The 22669-nt window shown below is 42.6% G+C and overlaps 1 protein-coding gene across 7 annotated transcripts in view; it reads left to right on the top strand.

Moving 5' to 3' along the window:
- LOC111842431 (beta-1,3-galactosyltransferase 1) overlaps window positions 1-22669 on the top strand; it is a 101228-nt gene that overhangs the window by 66918 nt on the left and 11641 nt on the right. For 2 of the 7 annotated variants that reach the window (XM_072718290.1, XM_072718283.1), the window contains one exon: window positions 18578-18677. The exons of 4 other annotated variants lie outside the window; for them this stretch is intronic. The gene's annotated coding sequence lies outside the window, so the exon portion shown is untranslated. Of the gene's footprint in view, window positions 1-3653; window positions 3718-4134; window positions 4282-4495; window positions 4542-18577; window positions 18678-22669 lie in introns of those variants that run through there. One more of the 7 variants, XM_072718291.1, reaches the window with a different exon arrangement.

The raw sequence follows: 22669 nt of genomic DNA, 5'->3' as shown, positions 1-22669 counted from the left end.
TTCTTATTAGCAGTTGATATCAAGATCTCTGCACCGGTCCCAAGCAAAAAAACCATCTGTTGTGGGATTTCCCCGAAAACCTGCCTGCCGCGATGCTGTAACATACCGTGATGCTTTATTAACATACCCACGCTATGAGAAGTACGGAGGATTTACACTTATTAACCACAACTTGATTCTTTGCTGAGCAGTCAGTCGTTATGTTCCCTTTGTGTCTGATTTCATACGAATGAGCGAACTCTGCACAAATTAGTTACTGATGGTTCATACAGTATTTGCTACCTTGTCGGTACTTTATTTCGCCTACATTATTTTGTGTTTTTTACGCTAGGTATGTAAGCCTTTATAGCACTTGGACGTTAAGGGGGTTCTGTATGGTAATGTCTTGCAAAGATTATAAATCTCCAGTCCCTTGGCCGTTACGCACTGTCCACTGCTCAATCTCTGGTGCACGGAATCGATAAATCAGCCCTCGAATCACTGTCACTCACTGGACGAACGGGCAGTGCATGCAGACAAGGCAGATGTGAGCTGGGTGGCACTGAGGTCTTGAAAGCCGCAGCGGCCACTGGAAAGGGTAAGCGAGGGTGTCTCTGCGGCTGACACGGTGGATCGTCAGCACAGGGAGATAATGAGATGAAACGGGATAATGAGCCTTCATTAATTCTGAACTTATGGCTGCGGGAACAGGTGTAGCATGCAGAACAGGGCCACACTTTGCTGTTTACGTTGACCGAGGGCATAAATTATATGGAAAAAAAAACAGGCACTGTGAAAGGCTACTCTGGTGCATGAGGCTTTGGAACTCTAGGTAATGAACCTCTAACAGCCCCAACTCCCATGGTTCCTCTTGTGTTGAACCTAATGTGATTTGGATTTATCGAGTTAGCGTATAAATAGAGTTACAGAATCTGTTTATGGGAAGTTTATTTTTAGGGTTTCTGGGTGTGCAAAGGCCTCTGCTGCTTTGGGTCACTCATAGCTGAATAATATAAGGAACTGTCCTACTGTTCATTGTCCTGATCACCAGGAAGTACCAGGGTAAAAGACAGGGGAACATCATGGATGGGATCTCAGTCTGTCCCAGGGCAAACAGTCATAGATTATCAGCAATTTCGAGATGGCAGTTAAGCTGCATGTGTATTTTTGGACTGTGGCGTGAAACTAGAGAACCCAGAGGAAACACAAGCAACAGTCAGAGCAGAGCTATGCTTCAAACCCCTTGCCCTACAGCTCAGAGGCTACAGTGCGGCCCATTGATGCCTGGCTTTTTGGGTTGTTTCTCTAATATGCCATATTTCATCACTGTGTTATTTAGCGATCTTGGAAGTGTACAGAATGACTGAGACAGGGTGCTGTGCAATTTAAGCATAGAAAGTTCAGCATTTTCAAAAGACTTGCAGGCTAATGTGCACTGTGCCGGAAGCGGCACTGCTGATTTATGTGGAGGCCCAGTCCAGTCAGGCTGTTCTGCATTGATTTGCATAACATCCAGTGGCAGACACTGGAAAGCATTTTCAAAAATGTTGACACATCAAAGATTTGTTTTATTCATTGGAATATTTATTCAAGTTTGTTCAGATTCAATGCAGATCAATCACACATCGACACAGCTTTGGCATGTCGAAGATAAAATGTATGACAACAAAAAAATAGAGGAAAATAAACAGATTTAACAGAGATGTTCAGAATAGTTGCACAATGCGAGACACTGATTGAACTGATTTTTTCTTACCTGAGAATAGAATTTAAATTCAGACTAAAACATCCGGATGGGAGTTTGAAAGATCAGCCGAAAACTCCTTGGCCTTTAGTACTGCAATAAGGAGAACAGGCTGACTCGACAATTAAGGATGGCACACGGTACACATGCGTTCCGGCGTGACAAGCTCATTCTCACATCCGCCGACTCCACGAGATTTTTTTTCCCGCGAGATCAACGTCTCCTGCGCACTTTCTGAGAGTCTCGCGGCCCGTGAAATGACTTTTTTTTTGCAAATTATTATGAGTTAGCTAAAACACAGAAATCCTTGTCCCTGGCAACTTTTGCAACTTTTGTCAGAATTTTTAAAGGCGTCTCCTGAGAGTTCTCGCAGATGCTTTTGTGCTTGACTTGGCAGGTATGCGCTTTCCAGACTGTAGTCATTTATAGAAGGGAGAAATTCAGAGAAGATGCCGGTGTTCTCACAAAGCTTGTTGGTTTTAATTGAGACGGGAAAAAAAAGTATTTCATTAATAGCAACACTTCTGCCAGACCTTTGCTTTTTGTACTGTATGGAGAACTTTTTTCCTACAGTAGGATAATTTAAGTGCAAAAATACTCCAAAGGCCCCTTGATTCCACATCCTGAATTGTATCCTCATGCAGTTAATTTACAAATGTACTGGTGTTAAAAATAGTTGCTGTAGTTTTCATATCTCCATATCCAGCTATTTTTATAGAGTTCTGCATTACAGCTTAAGTAGATGGATTGACATGTCTTGGTTTAGTCAGAAGCAAAAAACATTTTGGATTTCCTGGAAAGGGTGAATGGTCGTTTTTCTTTGAAAACCTGTGTACTTATGACTTTCCAAGGTCCAAGTATTTTATAAAAAGCTCCAAAAAAAGTAAAAACTTACCATGTTTTCCCACATTCCTTTTGTTTAGCTTGAACTTATTAGTCTACCTGAAAACATGCATTTCTTTTTACTATAAAGTCTTCCTGAAAGGATTACAAATGGCGTGTATTTTGTGCAGATACAGTACATGCTTTTTATAGTATGTTAAGCGGTTGTATATTTTAAGTGATGAAGGTGGACGACAGCAACTTTTTTGTTTGTTGAGGGAAGCACCAGTCAGGAATTTGGTGACAGTCATTTTTATGGGTGACATTACTGTCATTGACTGGAATGAAACCGCTCTTACTGTCAGGTCTCAGAAACGGTCACCCATAAAAGAAAGATAAAGAAGTGGCAGGTATTAGTGAGAGAAACGGTAGGCGAGACTTACTAGACTTATTAGAATTTACGACACTTCAAGTTTATAAAATGTATTATAAATAAACATAATGGATGAATTCTCTGTGTCAAAATTCAACAGCTCCACCTGTTTCTGCCAACAGGATATTTTTAGGAAAAAAACTTTCAGAAATTAAGCATATAAATACACAACTACTGTGGAGTAACACACCTTTTTGCAACAAATTACCCATAATTTGTCAATTTTTATTAAACATAATTTGTCAGATGTTCATGTTGAACCATGATGTTAGTGATTATGATAATCCAGCCTTGTGAGTGTGAAGTAACATCTGGAAAATTTAAATGAAATGGTTTTTTATTCTGACTCTTCTTTTACTGTGGGCTTGTGATGCATGCTCCCTATAAGGAGACATGGTGCTGTTTTTTCACCACTGCTATCTTTACCTTTGTTCGTTCATTCCCAGCACCGATGCTGTCGCTATGGTGATAGTCACATGATTAAACAAGCCTAACAAAGTCTCGATTGTGACCGAACTCTTTCACTCATTTCCCTTGCAACGTCATTCATATCAGCGATTAAATTCCTGGGGGTGGGGAACTAAGTTTCACCGTTTGTGTAGCTGTCTTTGGCATGAGGATTGAGTTTAAAGAGTCACAGTCACAAAGAACACAACTGGTTGGTTGAAACAAAACCTTGGTCTGGATTTGTACTTCCTGGACCTAAACTTTCCACCTCTGTCTGTTATGGATTACTTTTGTGAGTAACTTCCCCGACACTATATGTTGGGTTGTGTAAGATTTGTTATTTGTTTTATAAATGGAAATAATGTGGCTCTGTGTGTGTGTGTTTGTATGTGTGTGTGTGTTACATAGTTTAAGTGCTGTCTCACGATAATCTGTGACTCTAAAATTATCCAAAAGCAGTTGGGATTTTGATAAACTTTTATGATGATTTGAGGGCCAGGCAGAAAATGTCTGTCTCCACAAATGAAGGCAAAATGATTCTGCTGTGGTGTTACCCATCAGCCTGATTTGATTTTGTTGAAATCGCGTGTATTTTGCCTCCATGTGAGTCCTCGTCAAACCCCTTAAACCGGCGTAGCGCTTGGTTTGTCTTACACCATTGTTTGCACTGGCACCAGGTAGAAGCTAATTTCCCTTTTGAGATTTGCAGAGCGTGTGAAGGGGTCTTCATCCTTAGTGGAGTCGGAAGCAGGGTTTTGTTACAGACAAGTCCAGGTGATTGCCTCTCAGAATCAGGTTCAGTGTATCATAAATCACATCGCTTGGGAAATGAATTAGAGCAATTATCATCCTACAGGTAAAATATCTCGCCTTGTGCCGCATGGAAATTAGAAATCCGCGCCGTTCAGTGCTTCTGTTATTATAATGTGTTTATCAGAGTCACAGCTCAAATGGCGGCGTTTGCTTCAGCTCACTATGAATTAATGTGTCTGAAAATCTGTTTAGGATTACTGTCATCTCTGGAATATTTCCCTGTCATGAAAACGTTAATTGTTTATATCTGTTCGCAGATGCATTCTACAATCCATTAGCAACTTGCACTGCTGAAAATTGAAGGTAAATTTGCCTGATGATGATTATGATGATGGTGACTCGTTGAGGGATATACCTATATATGAGTATATGATTAAAATGTTTTTAAATTTTAAATTAATTTAGCAGATGCCTTTATCCAAAACAACATACAGCTGAGAAGGCAGGGTGAGGCAGCCCCTGGAGCAGCTGGGGCTGAAGGTTTTGCTCATAGGCCCGACTGGGAAGTCTGAACCGGCGACCAAACCAGACCAAATCTGTGGGTGTGCACCATTTCAAAACCACACATAAGACATAAAACACAGATACAGATTTTAATGTTCTAGGAACTTTATATAAGTATTATACATTCAAACATGTCTAACTAGCTTTGTTTACTGCTGCTAAGAAGATCTGAGTCGTGAATTTCATGACGTGACAACTCACTGATGATGTGCTGAGCTATCAACAGAAGACAGGAATGATGGGGAATGGGGGAGGGGATTAAGAGATGCAATCTGACGGATGAAGCTCTTTCATTGGCTAGATTATCCTGGGAATGATGAGGGATGGGGAGGTGATTAAGAGATGCAATCTGTCGGAGGAAGATCTCTCATTGGCCAGTTTATCCTGGGAATGATGAGGGATGAGGGAGGGGTTTAAGAGATGCAATCTGACGGAGGAAGCTCTCTCATTGGCCAGAATACCGTGGGAATGATGAGGGATAGGGGAGGGGATAAAGAGATGCAATCTGTCGGAGGAAGCTCTCTCATTGGCCAGATTACCCTGAGTTTACTGCAAGTTTAACAATATGTTATTCACAGTCAATGTCGGCACGTTATTGGTTGATTGAATTATTAATTTTTACGTATAATATTTCGTAGGCATTTGCTGCCAGCAACCTTCTGATTACAAGAACAAACTCACAGACGCCCCTAAAAACTCCTATTAAAAGATGTCTGCTTAGATTTTAGAAGATAATCACGTTGGCGCCCATTCTGGATTGCAGCCAGAGGTACATCGTGTTGTTTAAATTGTAAAGATGTCGCTGGTGCGACATCTTTATATATCTCAAATATAAATTGTATGATAAGCCTCAATCCTAAGATCAACATTTTTCTTCATGAGTTGCTGAGCAGCAGCTATAGTGGACCTTCATCCATGGCTGGTGATTGAGCACCAAAAACTACTCTGTTCTGTGACATTAGCCTCAGGATTAGTGGGCCGAAACTCCAATTGAGATAAATCAAAGCAGAATAACACCCAAAGGCTAAAAGTACGCTCAAGCTAACAAAACTCAATTTTAATGATTAGTAAGTATATTCATTAAATCACAGCTTTCCCAACAAATTATAGCACATCCATTAAAAAGGAATTAATGAAAATTGCTTTAATTATGCCCTAATGATCATTCAAAGGGTTTGCAGACATGCTGTGTTTGTGGAACATAAGCCTGATGATACTATTGCTGTAAACAAACGTCATCTGTTTGCTTGCAGTTGAAACGTATTGAATAAAAGTGGCCTATATTTGCAGGTAGTTTATTGGTAGCTAATAAGTGTGAAATTCACCTGTCCACTAGAGGGCAGCACTTAGTTTTTGCTTTTCAGGCATCCAGCTGGCATCCATGTAACACCCTCCTTCACCCAGTCCTTTCGCCGCTGTCAGATCTGGCCTCTCTGACCCTTCAGGCAGTCACACATCTGTCGCTTACAGCCGAAACACAACGACGGGGCCAAAGTAAGCAGCCTGCTGAGAGCACAGAGGGAACGACGGTGTGGCCCTTCGTGAACCGTCTGTCAAGCCCAGTTGCCAGTGCCAGAAGGCCTGTCGGTGTTCTGTTTTTAGGCGAGATATTTGTTTGATAATTGTTTTAATACGAATCCTGCTCTGTAGATGGGTAATTTAACTATAAGCCGCCCTGCAAATGACTTTGACCTAAAGCATCTGCCAGCCAATGAAACCTATGGTAGAATAGCTTAAAATATTGTTCAGAGGGGGTGTTTAGATTGAGCAATTACAAATATTTGCTGATTAGAAATGAAAAGGAAACTGATGAAGCGCAGAAGACTATCGCCAACTCGGAATACAACGTAGCATGTAAAACAATCTGTTATTGCTGGATATGAAGCGCCCACCCCCTTGATGTCAGGTTTCGCTTGATCGCTCGCAGAATATTGCGGATGTTTCGCGACACGTGATGCGAAGCTGCGTTACCAAACGTGACGTGGTGCCGCATGCTGAGCAGCCTCCGTGACGTAATGAACTCTTTCCTGCCTCATCCTTAAAGGTCTGTCACTCTGCATCTCCACGACCGGCCCCCGTCGCTGTGCTAAGAAGAAGGAAATGGTCTCAGAGGTCCTGCAGATTGCTCCCCTGGGGCGTTTTGGGTTTTGCCCCCGATTTCATATGATGATTTTTTATTTTTTTCCTGCAGGCCTACATGCAGGTTCTCTCTAGATGGTGAAAAATATATTGAAGTGGTCTGTTAGAAGTAATGGTCTCAGGACCGGAGAGGCAATGTTCAATAAAAGATCTGAAATGGCGATACTGCTGGTGGGTGGCATTGAGCCTCCAGGGCTGTGTGTGTGATTCTTACCCCTCGTTCTGTGGGTGTATGTGTGAGTTCTGCGTTCACTCCCATTCTCCATCAGGGCTCTCTCTGCTTACTCTCCCGCAGTCCAAACAGTGGGATAGAAGTTGAATTTGTATTTCTAACTTCTCCAAGATGGACGCCCCTGGCCTAATTTCTTGGACAGGCTACAGGCTCACTGGAGTCCTGTCTAGGATAAGCTGTTGTGGAAGATGAAAGGATTATAGGTTTACATTGCTGTTTTAATGAGTCACCAAATGTGTCAAGACCCAAGTGAAAAGGTTGACAGAGTGAGAAGCACTGGTGCTCCAGTGATGATTTTCAGAGTAACTTCCTGGCACATGTGCAAGCCTCACTCTCTTCCCATAAGGTAACACATGAAACACAACATCAAGTTGGCCAATAGACAATACAGAGTTAGCAGACTCACCTTAACGTTCTAAATGAAGCATCTAGACAGGATCTCCTTAGCAAACATCTCATAACTTGATTCCAGGCCATTTCCTGGTGTCTCACCTGAAGATTAAGTTAATGTAGAATAAATGCACCTAGATGCCTGTTAAATTTGGGACACTGTATTCCTCCACATTATTAAGCTGAAATATCCTTAAGCTTTTTGTTGTGGTTATTTGTTTTATTTGTGGTTATTTGATTATTTGGGTCGGAACGTCAATGGCTATGGTTCTGTGTACAGGTGCCTGTGCAAAACACTGTGGATGATATGATCATATTGCTATTGAAAATATTTATCCTGCTTTATGTTCTTTGGCTGTATTGTGTGGAGATGTGTATCTCTACCCCTCTGGTTTCACCGTTATTTCCGTGTAGTCTTTGACAGCGATTTCAGACTCTATTTGTGTTTTCATATCATGTTTAACTGTTTACTTGGTGCAACAACTGTGAGGGTATGAAATACTTCAGAGCAGAAAAATCAAACGTTAAAGAGCGTCAGAAACACAGAATTCCTAATTTGAGCGTATTTTCCTTATCAGATGGCCTGAAGTGGAAAACTTCAGGATTTCTCCTTAGCAATCTGCTCTACACACTCCTGTAAAATAAGTGGATTATACCCAATATTTCTGCCGAGGGACAACATTTACGTCACGCTTTAGTTTTGAGAAAACACAATTTTAAAATGCTTATTCATTCGGCAGTCAGGGATTGTTCCTGACAGATTTATTTAGACCTATTTACCTTCATGGAAAGTTTACTGGCTCATCAAGAGGAGAACTTCATTCCAGGGGTCTGACATATTTCCACGTGTCAAGTTCACCAGACGGCGTTTCTGTTTGAAGCTGAAGACGTCAGTCTGGGGCCGTAGGTTTTCCACAAGATGCTCATTAGCACAATGCATTATTTGTCAAATGCTCCGGCAGTGACCTTGTTGTCTTGTTCCATGTAATGTTGTACATCTTGATTTCCCATGAGAGCATTTATCAGCAGATTTTCATTCTGAAGCCGTTATTCAGTGGCTTAAAACCCTGTAAAGGTATCATTACATTTCACTACCCAGGGGTGCCGCTAGAGATTCTGGACCCCAGAACGGCACATTATATCGGGCCCCCAACCCACACCAGTTCAGTTTTTAGGGTCCCTCTAACTCTGGGGCCCTTGGAATCATCCTAACTCCCCCCCTTATGGCACCCCTATCCCTTCACAACATACTATTATGTATAATACAGCTACTGTATGTGATTATTTTAGGAGCTAACTAGGAGGTTTAATGAGTTATGTGGTGGCCCACATGGCTTTCTCCAGGATTATCAGCATTACCATTAGGTACTGTGCTTTACACTTGCAGTCAACAGACCTGTGGTTTAACTGAATCGGCTTCCCTTAGTGGTTTGTGTGTGATGATGGATCCTCTTCCGCAACCCATTATATCAGGGTCAGGCAACCCTGATCCTGGAGTTCTGGTATCCAGCAGGTTTTCTATCCTACCGGATGAGTTACTATCTGCCTGAGATCAGCTGTGGTTCCTCAGAGACCAGGTGTGATGGAAAACATGCTGGATAGCGGCAGTCCAGGACCAGGGTTGCCTACAGCTGTATTAAATGTGTTTTTCATTCACCGTTATTTTTCCCTAGTTCTGTAGATAAATTCTTATATGAATTTCATACAATGTAAGGTAACTGGAGCTGGTCACTCTACATTTTTTAGATCATTTACGACACAGATAATGGTCATGTGAACCTGCATTAAAACAGGTTAAAATGGCCGCAGTTAAATTCGGTTGTGGTTAGTGTGGTCTTCAGTGTTAACAGTGAAGAGATATGGAGGCCTCATTTTCTCAGTTGAAAGCTTATGTCATTCTAGAATTATGTTCCCTTCCAATTACACATCCTCAATTATCGCCCTAATTCACAAAGGGGGACTGTACGAACAGAGATGTCACTTTTTTCCCAGTTTTCCCTGAGATATCTATCTCGAAAATTCTGTATGTTTCCTGTTGTTTTCTTATGCATGTTTCTCCTCAGCAGCTGCTTGGCACTAGATCAATTACTTCCTGTCATAGTCCCCCCCCCCGTATCAGGGCGAGGGTCCTGTGAATGGGGGTGGTTGTTTGTGATTTTTCCATGTTCTTGATGACCTGCTTCAGTAAACACCCTGTATCTCAGAACGCAGGAGCTCACCACGGCATTGAGAGCATCTCAGGATGCATTAACTGGCAGAGTCGTGCTTGTACTTCACCTTGGGGCTCTTTAGATAAAGGCTCACTATCAATATTTAAAAGCGATCAGCGCACGGCTCCTGAGTGCCTCGATTGGCAGAGGTGCTCTTTGTAATACAATCCCTATACGTGAGTTTGTGGATTGACTCTGATCTGCGTCATCTTGTCACTGGGATTTCCGCAATGATAGAATGTGATGTTTTATTTTCGTTCTGACATTCCACCACGGCGGGGGGAAGGAGGCCAGCCTTCTTATCAGCTGATCGTGACGACCTATCAGGTGGCTGCAGTGCACTGCATCCTGGCAGATGGGAACTTACAGGTTTTTCTGTCTTGAAAAGGGAAAGATACTGTCAGAGATACCATGGTGTTTTGGTGGGGTGATGTACGGTGATGTTACAATCATGCATTACAAACATGCCTTCCAGACTAATGTGCAGTTTCTTGGTCCATCCCGTAATGATGGCCTTTTGTTTTCTGGAAGATATTCTATTGTGTTAGTGGTGATGCTAAGCTAACCTTTTATTCTGGCAGAATTCTGTTATTCAGATATAGGAAAGCAAAATAGTTATGGGAGAAAAAGAGAGGTTATTGCATATTAGGGTTTTCATTCAAGCTGAGGTCTTTGCTTAATAAATCCTTTTGAAGTGTTGACTGAATAAACCGGATTTGTGGCAAACTGAATGTATTTACATCTGACGAGTGCCTGCACTTGACCTCCCTCACCCCTGACCCTCATCCTTCATCTTCCAGTCGGTGAGTCCACAGGTTTATTCGAGTTTCTCGGCCATCAACCACACAGCTGATACCAGGTCAGGTTCGGGAAATGCTGAACTGGACAGGGCCCACTGATTTCCTTCACACATACTCGCGAGGGTCATTTTTAGACCTTTTCCCCAAGGGAAAGCCAACAGCTGGATAGCGACCAAAATTACAAGGTCATGGATACATGAGACTGAAACGAATGAGGTCTCGCTACAGGATTGACTGTCCCTGATAGGGTGATGAGTTCGGCGATCCAAGAGAGCCCCGGGGCTGAGCTACTGCTGTTCTGGATCAAGAGAAGACAGCTCAGTTGGTTCAGACGTGTCCCTGGGCAGATGTTTCAGGCATTTCTTGCTGGCCAGGGACCCTCGAGGCAGACCCAGGACTCCCTGGAGAGAATACATCTCTCAGCAGGCTCAGAACGCCTGGGGGAATCTCAGGGAAAGTGGGTTTGGGCTGACCTGCTCAACTTCCCGCCATTGTGAATGATGAATAAATATGACAAGCGAGGAGCTTTCGTTGGGCATTATTAAAGTCAATTGTTAGCAGTAATTGCAACAGAGAAAGCGTAAGTAGGCCTAGCGTGATATCTAAATATCTTTGGGCTGTAGGGGGCCTGGAGCCATTACTATATATTCACTCGATAATGAAATTATATTCAGTTTTGTTCACAAATTTTCAAGTAATATTTTATTTGCATCTGAGTTTCTTTTTTTTTAATTTGGTTTAGCACAATAGAAAATTAAAATGTCCTTGACTGTTCCATGGTGCGATTTGAATTAATATTTTAGTCAAGCCTATAATTAAGCACTCAGTTGGACCGAAATCCAAAATAAACAGTGGGTCTCAGAGATAGGGATTGATAAACTCCAGTATAGGGTGTCATAGGGAGAGTTATTTAAGCAATAAATAAAGTCAATAAGGCTATCTACCTAAACTGTTTGTTTGATTATATATTTATGGAGGAACCAGCAGGTCAGGGAGCAATTTGCTTGGTGAAATTGTGAAAGCCCTATACTTCATACAGCCAATTAATTTTAGAGTTTGGTGTCCCAAAACGATAAACAAACCCTATTTGCTTTAAATCAATTGCTTTCATCTTTTGTGGTTAATTGAAGTTTAGGCGTTCACTTTGACGGCTTTAACGTAATATAGCAGAAACATATACAGATGGCTACAATATCTGCAGATGGTGTTGAAGGCAACACACATTAAGGTCAGCAAAGCATCTCACAGGATACGCTAAGTAGGCTGAACTACAACTGCTTCAATAAAATATTAAGATGAAAAGAAACATTGAAGAAAACAGTCAGCTCAGTAACTGAATTGTTTTAGCAACCTCTTAATGTCAATATTCTTATTTATTATTCCAAGTTCTAATAATAATTTAGCTTTTGGGGGGAGGTATTGGTAATGTAGACTGTTGCTTTAGGTGTTTATGTGCAAAGTAAATTAACAAAGGCTCTGACTTATAAAAACCCATTTGAGGCCGATGTGTCGGTTCACACCGTGTTCATCTGTGTAAGGAACTTCTACAAAGAAAAATCACCTTATTGAAATAGCCAATAGTAATTATAAGATGATTGGTCTGTTAGATATCATGAAATGTCTCATGTGACCCTACCTCATGAAGAAAGACAAATGTAAGAAAATGTGATTCTATATTTAATTTTTCCACCGAATAATTTTGCTCTAAAGCCAGTACAGTGAACAGCAGCACTGAAAGCAGGTGTAGCAGTGCATACTTTTTATTTCTTTATTTTTTTGCAATTTTCTGCAGAGAAATTTCCATTAAATGTGTCCCTGTTAGGATTTTGGTCACCCTTGACAGGGAAACCGATCGCATGTCACGTTCGTGAAATGGACTGTGGGGGATTATATGCACTTTTCCTGGTGCGTAAATAGAAAATGTGCGTCTAAATGCAATGTAGACCAATCTGAAGGGGATCAGTGCCGCGGAATGAAGTGAAGTGATGCAATTTAAAAAAAATCGGGCCAGAATTCCAGCTTATTAGAGAAAAAATTGCAATGGAAAATTTAATATATTACTAGACTATTATAAACACTGTACCTGCAAGTAAGGCAGTAAGGTAAATATTGAAAGTATGATACTAGATGTGCGTTATAAATACAAATGTCGAACAATTCTGTGACTTCGTCCTGAGTTAAGCAGCTGGAATGTTGATGGATTGATTACATAACAATGTATGCAGCCTGAGATATACTGTAGCAGACCTAGTATCTCACTTAACATTCAGAATGATCCCTTAACAATACAAAAATGGAAGGAAATTAATATACGATTAAATTAGTAAATAAGTTATTAAGGCCCAGTTCATGTCATGTAAAGAAAATGATTACAGTACATTAATCCTCTAAACAGGTAGATATATAGTTAAAAAGTTCAAATAAATTTAATAAGTTTAAAAAGAGCCTTTCTAATTGGACTTCTCCACTTGTTTAGCCCGGATCAGAAGCCGTATAACAGTGTTGTGCCGGTTTGCTGGACATTAGCACTGTACATTATCATTGTACTTTAGCACTGCACATCTGTAATGTGCCATTGTTTTGGTGGAAATAGTCAGAAGGTGTCTAAGCCTGAAGCAGTGCCTCTTTGCTTCAGGGATCCAGCATGGGTACCATCAGTGACACTCGGTGACGCTGCCTTACGATGGCCCACAGCAGAGACTGCGTGACACCTGCCAAACTTGCCAGAAGTAGCCTTTGTGGAGGACACACAAAGAGTAAAAATCTCATTGGCTGTCACAGAGGAAGGGGCGGTCACCCCGTCCAGCATTCGTTAAAGACGACAGATCAGAGTGACTCGGTTCTTTGAAAATATTTGGAATTCAAAAATTAAAGGAAATTAAAAGAACCCATTTGTATCCATCTATCCATCTCCATACTGTTAATCCAGTTTAGGATTGCGGGGAACCTGAATCGTGTATGTTCTTCTGGCATTCCATCCCACTTATTAGGTACTCCTAGCATCAGGTAGGACCTGCTTTTGCCTCCAGAACTGTTTCAAGGTTAGACAAGTTGTGCTTTCAGAGAATCCATTCCACTCTTGTACCGAGCTGTTATTTTTGCTCTGGCAGCTTTCCTGCTAGCTTTAAACAGGTCTGGCCATTTTCCTCTGACCTTCTCTCATTAACAAGGTGTTTTTGCCGACAGAACTGCCACTGACTGCATGTTTTTTTTTTTATCATGTCATTCTCTGTAAACCTTTGACACTGTACTGTGTGAAAATCCCAGGAAGCTGGAAGCACCACATTTGGCACCGACAATCATACCACATTGAAAAACACTCAGATCACACATCTTAGCCATTCTAATGCTGATCCAAACAGTAACTTATCCTTTTGACCCTGCTTGTGTGCTGTAAGTATTCAGTAGCAACCACATGACTTGCTATTGGGAGGAGCATTATATACAGTACTGTGCAAAATGCTTTTTGTCAAAGAAAATATTTAAAGCTGGTTAGTAAGTAACACAATGAAAAGTAAGAATTTCTCGTGTTTGCCAAAAAGCTGCTGATATCGAGTTTGACGGTTAGATGAACATCCGCTTCAATTCCCAAACCTCCCCTCTGGGGCACCTCGACCAGCTCACTTAATTAATTAATTGATTAATTAATTGATTAATTAAATGATTGATTAGTGAAGCAAGGTATGCTTGTGATCCAGTGAAACCCATTGGTGTATATTCTGGGGTGACTTTTTGAGGGGTTTTGGAATGGCTATGCTGACACACTTTGACAGACATACATACAGTAATATGGACGATAGTATTGGGACACCCAGCCGTTACACCTACAAGAACTTCTATGACATCCCATTCTAAATCTATATTTTAGAATATGTTCTCCACATTAATATGGAGTTGGTCCCCCCTTTGCAACTATAAGAGCTGCCACTCTTCTGTGAAGGCTTTCCACACGTTTACGTAGCGTGTCTGCGGGATTTGCCCATTCATCCAGAATAGCCTTTGAAAGGTCAGGCACTGATGTTGGACGTGAAGGCCTGGCTCACAATTTCCGTTCTACTTCATCTCGAATGTGTCTAATGGGGTTGAGGTCAGGGCTCTGTGCAGGCCAGTCAGGTTCTTCCACCCCAAACTCACCCAACCATGTCTTTATGGACCTTGCTTTGTACACTGGGACTCAGTCATGCGGGAACAGAAAAGGCCCTCCCCCAGACTGTTCCCATGAAGTTGGAAGGATAGAATTGTCCAAAATGTCTTGGTGTGCTGAAGCATTAAGAGTTCTCTTCATTGGAACTATGGGGCCTAGCCCACCCTCTGAAAAACTACCCCATACCATTATCCCTCCTCCAACAAACTTCACAATTAGCGCAACGCAGTCAGGCAGGTAAAGTTCTCCTGGCATCCACAAAACCCAGACTCGTCCATCAGACTGCCAGACAGAGAAGCGTGATTTGTTACTACACAAACCACATTTCCACTGCTCCAGAGTCCAGTGGCACCGTGCTTTACACCACTCCATCTGACGCTTGGCACTGCGCTCGGTGATGTGAGGCTTGCATGCAGCTGCTCGGCCATGGAAGCCCATTCCATGAGGCTCCAGTTTTTGCACTGGGGTCAATGCCACAGGAAGTCTGGAACTCTGCAGTTATTGAGTCAAATGTTTTCAAGTCTGACTGCATGGCTGGGTGCTAGATTTTATAACCTGTGGCAATCGGTCTGAATGAAACACCTGAATTCAATGATTCAGAGGTGTGTCCCAGTACTTTTGTCCTTATAGTGTATCATAGTTTTATACCACATGAAAGTCCTTTAAACATAGTTCTCATTGACTTCCTAAGACTTTGGCATGGAAATGTATGTACTTGTATGGCTAACTACATATGCACAAAGACCAAACATGATATATATGAGCGAATGATAAATTTACTGAAGCCAGAGTGTGTTGCATGTGTTGCATAATCTCCCAACATCCCCACATTACAGATTCAACCATCTGCCAAGCTGTAATTACAGAACTTGTGCATGTGGGTTATGACTCACCTTTCTATTTGTTACCGTGGCTTTAGAAACAGAGGGCAGCTATATTCAAACAAAAACCTTAATGTTGCATTTTTCTAGTCAGTCATGATGATCAGATCCATACGACAGAGCCGTTCCCTGTCCTGACATTTAATAACTTAATAATTTAATCAGCGTTTTTTTATGTTTGTGCAGGAAAATAGTATTTTCCAAATTGTATATTGTGTGTCTGAAAATTTTAAGTAAGTACGAAATGGGCGTTTTGTATTCTGTGTCCTGGCGAGTGGATTATTGTAAGTATTTGGCAAACTAATCTTGTTCCCAGCATGCATTTCACCATTGTCCAACAGTAACAGCAGCAAGGTCTCATGGGATACAGAGGGTCAGAACCAGACCAGAATTCTCTTTTATTTCCTTGTAATGCAGCTTCCTTTGGAGCCATATGACCTTGGATGTCATTTGGAAAGAAAATACATATGAATACTGGACAGAATTCTGCTGTGAGGTTGGAAAACACACCTGGGTACAGGAGACTAGAGGGGCTCATGTGTGATACTCCCCCCCCCCCCCCCCTTCCCCTCCCCCAACAGTCTGTCAGTGCAGAGAACCCACTGAGGCAAGGTATGGGGGGAGGGGGGCAGGTAAGGATGAAACAGGCTGTCAGCTCTGTCCAACACTCACTGATGGCTTTAAAGCAGTGTTTCCCAATCCGGTCCTCGGGGACTCACAGTCAGTCCATGTCTTTGCTCCCTCCCAGCATCCTTCCAGATGAAGCCCCTACCAGACTGTACACATTATTGCTGGGAGCTGGGAGGCAGCAGAAATGTGGCCTGTCTGTGGGTCCCCGTGGACCGGATTGGGGAACACTGCCTTAGAGGGGTAGGATCGCTGTTATTGGGGTCACTGTTGCAGAATGACACTGAGCCTGACCGGTGCTGCCATGGGCTTTGCCCCAGCAGACTATCCAAACACTACACCCTGCAGGAGTCCTGGCCTATTGTTGATTTTCGATTGAATACTCTTCCCTGTTGTTTCCTTATTTATTTAACCCATGGCCTCATTTCCAGGTGGTGAATTTATTGCAACATCTTTCTCAGCATGGCTACTGTATTACCTGAGCTATGGTCTCCTAATCCATCTTCTCTCCATTTTCTGTAATCACTTTTGTGACACAGGGTCACAGTGAGCTTGTAGCCTATATCTCTCTGAAATACAGCATTTATGCAAGATATGTATGCATGTATGAACTGTTGAAACTATTGAACGGGGGTGTATACTGTATAAATCATCCGGGCGGGGCCACAGGGGCACTGGCCTCAGCTGAAAGCTGATGGGCTGCCAGAGTGCCCCCTCCCCTGTCAATCATCAATTTGAAACATATAATTGGTTAATGATAAGGTTGGCTTGTATGAATGTCCCCTGTTATACAACGTGCCTTGAAAAGTCGTAGAACCGCCCCTGGGTTTGAAGCTCTTGATTCAGTTTCTGCCCATAAATGGTGCTTTGTGATCTTCATCAGTAGCTCGGAGTAGGATGTTTCCTTTTTAACGCCCCAGGGGACAGCCGCGCAGTGCCTCCCCCATCACTGCCAGTTGTTATCGGGACAGGCGCGATGTCACACTGAGATTGCCCTCAACTCGGCACAAAGCGGGACTCAGAATACCCATAATCCCGCGGGAGGGTGATTGTATCCAAGGCAGAAATGCCCCTGAGTTCCTACCCACCCACCCCAGTGGAAAGGCACCATCCTCCGGCCTCTGGGATCTGCCCTGCGGATGGAAGGCTAACAGCCTGGTGCTGCACATCCGTCACTTCGACTCTGTTTGTTAATTGATAACTGCAGTAGTCTGCTCCCCGGAGGGGGTTTGCCGCAGTCATTTGGGTAAAGGACAGAGTTAGCAGCAGGACTGAACGAGGAGAGGCGGCGCTCTAGACGGTGAATGATTATGACCTGGGATGTAGGCTGCTAGCTCAGCGCTAAGCTAAAGGTCATAGTGGTCGTGCCTGCACTCAGATTTCGCTGGCTATACCGTTAAATAGGCAGCGGAAAATCTCAATTCTTTTTGGAATCCCATTAAGTTTTTTGGTAGCATCCAAATTCTCGAGGCATTCATAGAAGTTAGTCACCTGACTGAGTTACTCACCATTACTCTTCGGTTCACAAGTTGTAACGTACCTCATATTTTAGTGCTGTTGTTGTTCTAGAACATTCCATTAGTGGGCTAAGCTCTTTGTACATGAACAGAAGACAGTCTGGCTTCATTTCAAAACCTAATATTGGTGTTTCAAAGGTATAGGTACAACATAGTCTCTATAATGTTATTATCCCATGCTCCGCAAATGGATATTGGATATGAACATTTAACTCTTAGAAAGGAGTGACGGTAATCAAGATTTGATGGTCTTGTCTTTTCCAGTTAGCCCATGTATATGGAGAGTATTCTTCCGTCTTAACGTGGCTAATTTAATTGCCTGAATGAATTTTCTTTATTTGCTATAATAGCAGGGGGCCGGGCTGAAATTTGCCCTAACTACACATTATAGAGATTACAGCATTGGCCTAAATGTTTCAAAGCAGAACGATGTTATTGATTTCCAGAAGTGTCTCTTTTCGGCCAGGTGAATGCTGGTGAGAAGAGCTTCCCCTTTACTGTTTATGCACCAACACTAGGTGGGTGTTGAATATGTGAGAGCAGAGGAATGCTTAATCCGAGGATAACCCCCCCCCCCCAATGCAATTAGTAGGGTGGAGTAGATAGCGTGTGTCTGTGCCTGTTCTTAACCTGACAGTCCTATGAGAAAGTGTCTGCTTGTTGCGTAAAAAAGGCAGTCATCCAAACTCGGAATGCTCCAGAGGCGTATTATCAAAAATGCCAACTGGTTAGATATTGAAATATATATCAGCCTTTTAAATCAAGGTGGCATTCTCCATTCTAAGGCGCATATTAATATTCAGAGTGTTGGTCAAAGGCACAAAAATAGCTCAGCGACACTGTCAGCTCCGTCTGCTCGTTCTCCTGCAGTGACTCCTGGTCTTTGACATTGCAGATATATAAAGTCACCAGACCCAGGAGCAACAGTGGCCCTGTGAAGAGCCTCCTGTACTGTGGTGTTACGAGCACGGCATCAGATAACCAGCCACTGCAAGGTCTTTCTCACTGAAGCTGCAGGTTTTTCCCACAACTCCTTGTATGGCTTTAAGGGAGAACAGCTAGTCAACTCTAAGTCAACGCTCATTTGCAGGAAGTGCATTTATCATTAATTATTAAATGTGGTATGTTGCTGTCCTTAGGTACACGTATTTATTAATATATGTATATTTTTCTGGAGCTATTTTAAGTGGTAGCTTCGAATCTGAGGTGGCATAACAGGCAAGCCCATGGTCTGAAGCTTTTGGGTTATTCTCTTGTTTTTTTGCATTATTGGTTGTAGGCTTACATGATTTTGACTTGTGGCGTTGTAAATGTGAAACTCATGCCAGCTTTACTTACACAAAAAATGTTCTGAGGGCAGAACAAAAAATGGTTCTGAGAAATAACCAGTTGTAGAGGAGGTGGGTCCCTGCAGCTAGAAGAGGGGGGAACAACCAATCAGATGCCTTGGTCCCGCCTCCTCATGTTGCTCGGATCCACCTCCTCTACAGTCGGATTGGTTATCTCTCAGAACCATTCTTTTGTTTCGCCCGAAACGTCTGCCCTCGAGTCTTTCGTCCCACAAGACACCCAGTGTTTGTACACCAACGCCAAGCTTCTCAAAGCTGAACCCATTAAAGATCAAAGTGAGCAGCCTTTTTTCTGCTTGCCATCATCTTCGGTTCCTTGTTATGAAAATCAATTTATTGTACTTTTTTTCTGGACTGACGTTAGGCAGCGAAGAAACAGACGAAACTCATGACTAATCGACAATATTTCAAACATGTTGCCATCCTCTCTTTCTCCTACCTGGCCACAATCTGTCATTCTGTTTAATCTGCAGATGCTGAAAAGGCACTATCACACACGCACATGTACCTGTACACGTTGGGCCCACACAGAAGGTGTTACATACACCTGGTGGTCCCTGCTTCTCTATGGGGCCTTAGAGCTCCTGTTCCGGGAACAACGGGCTGACTTACCCTTGTGGACATTCTCCTCAGTAAGATGCTAATTCAGCCATAGTTCAAAGAGGTGCACAACCGTGCAAACATCTCAACGTTTTACATTTTTCAAATAAAGCGTACAAACCAAATGCCCGTGATATTTGTAACTAATGAGGCGCAATGCTTCCTCAAAACATCCAGTAAACTCCATGTTTAGTTTTAGTCTCACAGTATGCCTCTCATTAAAACAGTTTTCCTGAGTTAACGGGCATATCAGAAATGTCCTAATAAAACCTTTTTAGGAAAAAAAATTCAAAGGGAAAAACTCAACATCATTCATCTGGCCTGGTGAATGTGGAAAAAAGAATCTTTTCATTCAACTTCTTTTTCTGCTAATTAGCTAATTGATCCCAGTGCCTATTAATTTCCATTTGGTAATAAATCAAACCATTAAACCCACACCCTCCACCCCCATGTACGGAGTGAGATCTAATTTCTCTTGTCGCAGCCTATTATGCAGTACATTCGCCCTGACACAGAGAGAAAATGGACAGTTCTTTTCTGAAAAACGATTGCTTCCTTGCATTGCCCTTCGGTTACAAATGTGCCCCCACCGGTCAATAAATCAACCACTCTCCATCACATTCCCTCAGCCTGTATGCATCCCTCAGTTTGCATGCTGTCCGGTGAGCCAGATTTCCAGTATTTCGATTTCGATCACAAAGACCCTGCTCGGTTGCAGCAGATGTCCCTCCTCACTTCTGAAAGCAAAGTGAAGAGAGAGCATGGAGATGAAGGATCACACTTAAGCGGGTATTGTCTTATATATATGGTGGAATGCTGCAAAAAATCCAGGAAGTCAATGAATCCGAGATGAGGGGATCCGCAGGCCATCGGTTTGGTGTCCGATCCATGGAGAGGAAGCTAAAAACACGCGGGCTGCCACTCGGGGCACCACTTAGCATTTCTAAGATGGATTGAACCACAGGAATTGGCACGCTGCCCAGCACCTGGATGCCACGCTACAGTAGCCAAGATAGCCAGGCACGCTATCTGCATAGCATGTCCACTTAACCCAAACTAAAATAAACGCAAACCAGGCAATTTTTTACAGAGTGGAACAACATAGCACAAGGCTCGCTGAAGTGTTTGTCGACCAGCTGGTTCTATTTTTGCGAGCTGCGTTCGGTAATAAGAATTCTTGTCTTCATTTCTCTGTGTCCGCCGTCCGTTTATTATTGATAGAGGCTAATTGTTCAATCAGACACAGACATCACAATGCAGGTAAAGTGCCAATTTCCAGCCCCATTCTTGGATCTACCAGGGCTACTTGCCGTTTTTTTTCCCAGTTATATTGGCAGTACTCATTTGAAGATCATCCGACTTGTATTTACGAACAGACTGACATAAAGCCTAATATATTAAAACTTCAGGTTCAGTACAATGGTTCATAATAACACTACTTTGTGACCATTGTGAAAACATTGCATGGCTTAAGTGGCCCGTCGGCTCAAGGTACGGTACAATACCATAGGTAGTTATTTTTATTATTACTATATAAGTATTATTGTTATTGTGTACTGCATTTCTTATTTTTCCGATTTACCTACAAATTTGACTTAAAAGCTTAGGAAAAGGATGTTGTTCATACCCTGGGGGCTGCCTGTACTTGATGTGTTTATTAGAGTCACTGCCCAATAAGAGTGATGAGCGCGACCTTCTGCCAGTGTGTTTAATCCCAGTGCCAGTGTGTTTAATCCCAGTGCCAGTGTGTTTAATCCCAGTGCGATGACATCGCTCTGCAGATCTAAAGCCCTACAGTTGCCCTGTGGAGATGCTGCAGAAAGTCAGAAGGTTCCACTGTATCCCCCCCCCCCCCCCATCACAGTGTATTGATGTGATCCTCCCTAACTTGTGTCTTCAGTACGCCCACCTCTCAGGCTCCTGTGCCTCCCTCCGCTGCCCCCGAAACTCCCTGTCAGTCACACAAATTGTTATTGATTATGTAATTGAAGGCATGAATGCCGGCCTTTTTGTCATTGACTGGGAGTTTAATTCCGGCCTGGGTTTAACAAAGAGTGACTCCATTGCACGTGGAAATGACGCCGGTGAGCTGGAGGCGTGCTGCCTGAAAGGGAACTCAGGCACCAATCCAAACCTTTCATTCAAACGGCTCTTCGCCTTTCATTCGCCATCGTTGCTGCTGCTGCAGAGCTGAGCTACAGTACGCATTGGCTGAATTAGCGCTGTGACGCTACATGTCGATGGCGCTTTCTGGGTGGCATGCGAAGGCCGCCATGCAGTGGCAGTGAGATCAAAGGGAAACAATATCCGCCTCTGCACTGCATCCTTTTCCCATCGACTTAAACCTAATTTGAATTTCATTTCCAAAAACGTGCGAGTTTTTGCTAATGTTCTGACATCAACACCTACAGGCAACAGACATGTACCTTGGTGCAATATTAGACAGTAAAAGCGAATGGATGTTTCCAGAAACGTAACCTTGGGCGGTGGAACATTTTCGGTGTAAATAGCCAACGGGGGGGAACTTTGATTTTGTGTGTTACCACTTCCCAGTTGAATTTATGGTCCGTTAAGTTGGGTCTGATATTAGATCCAGGCACTTGACGTCCCGCTGTAATGAAATCCAAGACGAAAAAATGAGAAAAAATGCTCAAAGCAGATGAACTGTAAAGTTGACAGCTGAAACCTACTGGGATTTGCGGCAATCAGCTAAGTGTGCTGAAGTGTTGGACACGAGCCTTTTCCATCTCCCCTGCCTGTGCATTATCATGTGCAGTCAAGAACATAGGCTGACCTGTACCGTTAAAATTACAATCTATATAACCATGTTGCATTGTGATGTCATTAATAATTGGCCTCGTAATTGGCTGTCAGTGACCGGCAACAAGCGAATGGTGCCCGATTCTGCACGGAGGATCTCCAATTGTGAAACATCCTTTTGAGCTCTGATGAAAACACAGTAGGTAGAGGTTGATTAAATTACGAAGCAAGTAACTTTGAAATAACTTATTGCTATAATTTTATTGTCATTTAAAAAC

This window comes from Paramormyrops kingsleyae, chromosome 1 (genome assembly GCF_048594095.1).
Source record: "Paramormyrops kingsleyae isolate MSU_618 chromosome 1, PKINGS_0.4, whole genome shotgun sequence".
Taxonomy (NCBI): Eukaryota; Metazoa; Chordata; class Actinopteri; order Osteoglossiformes; family Mormyridae; genus Paramormyrops; species Paramormyrops kingsleyae.
The sequence above is the reverse complement of the archived record's forward strand: the minus strand, read 5'-3'. Positions and strand labels throughout refer to the sequence as shown.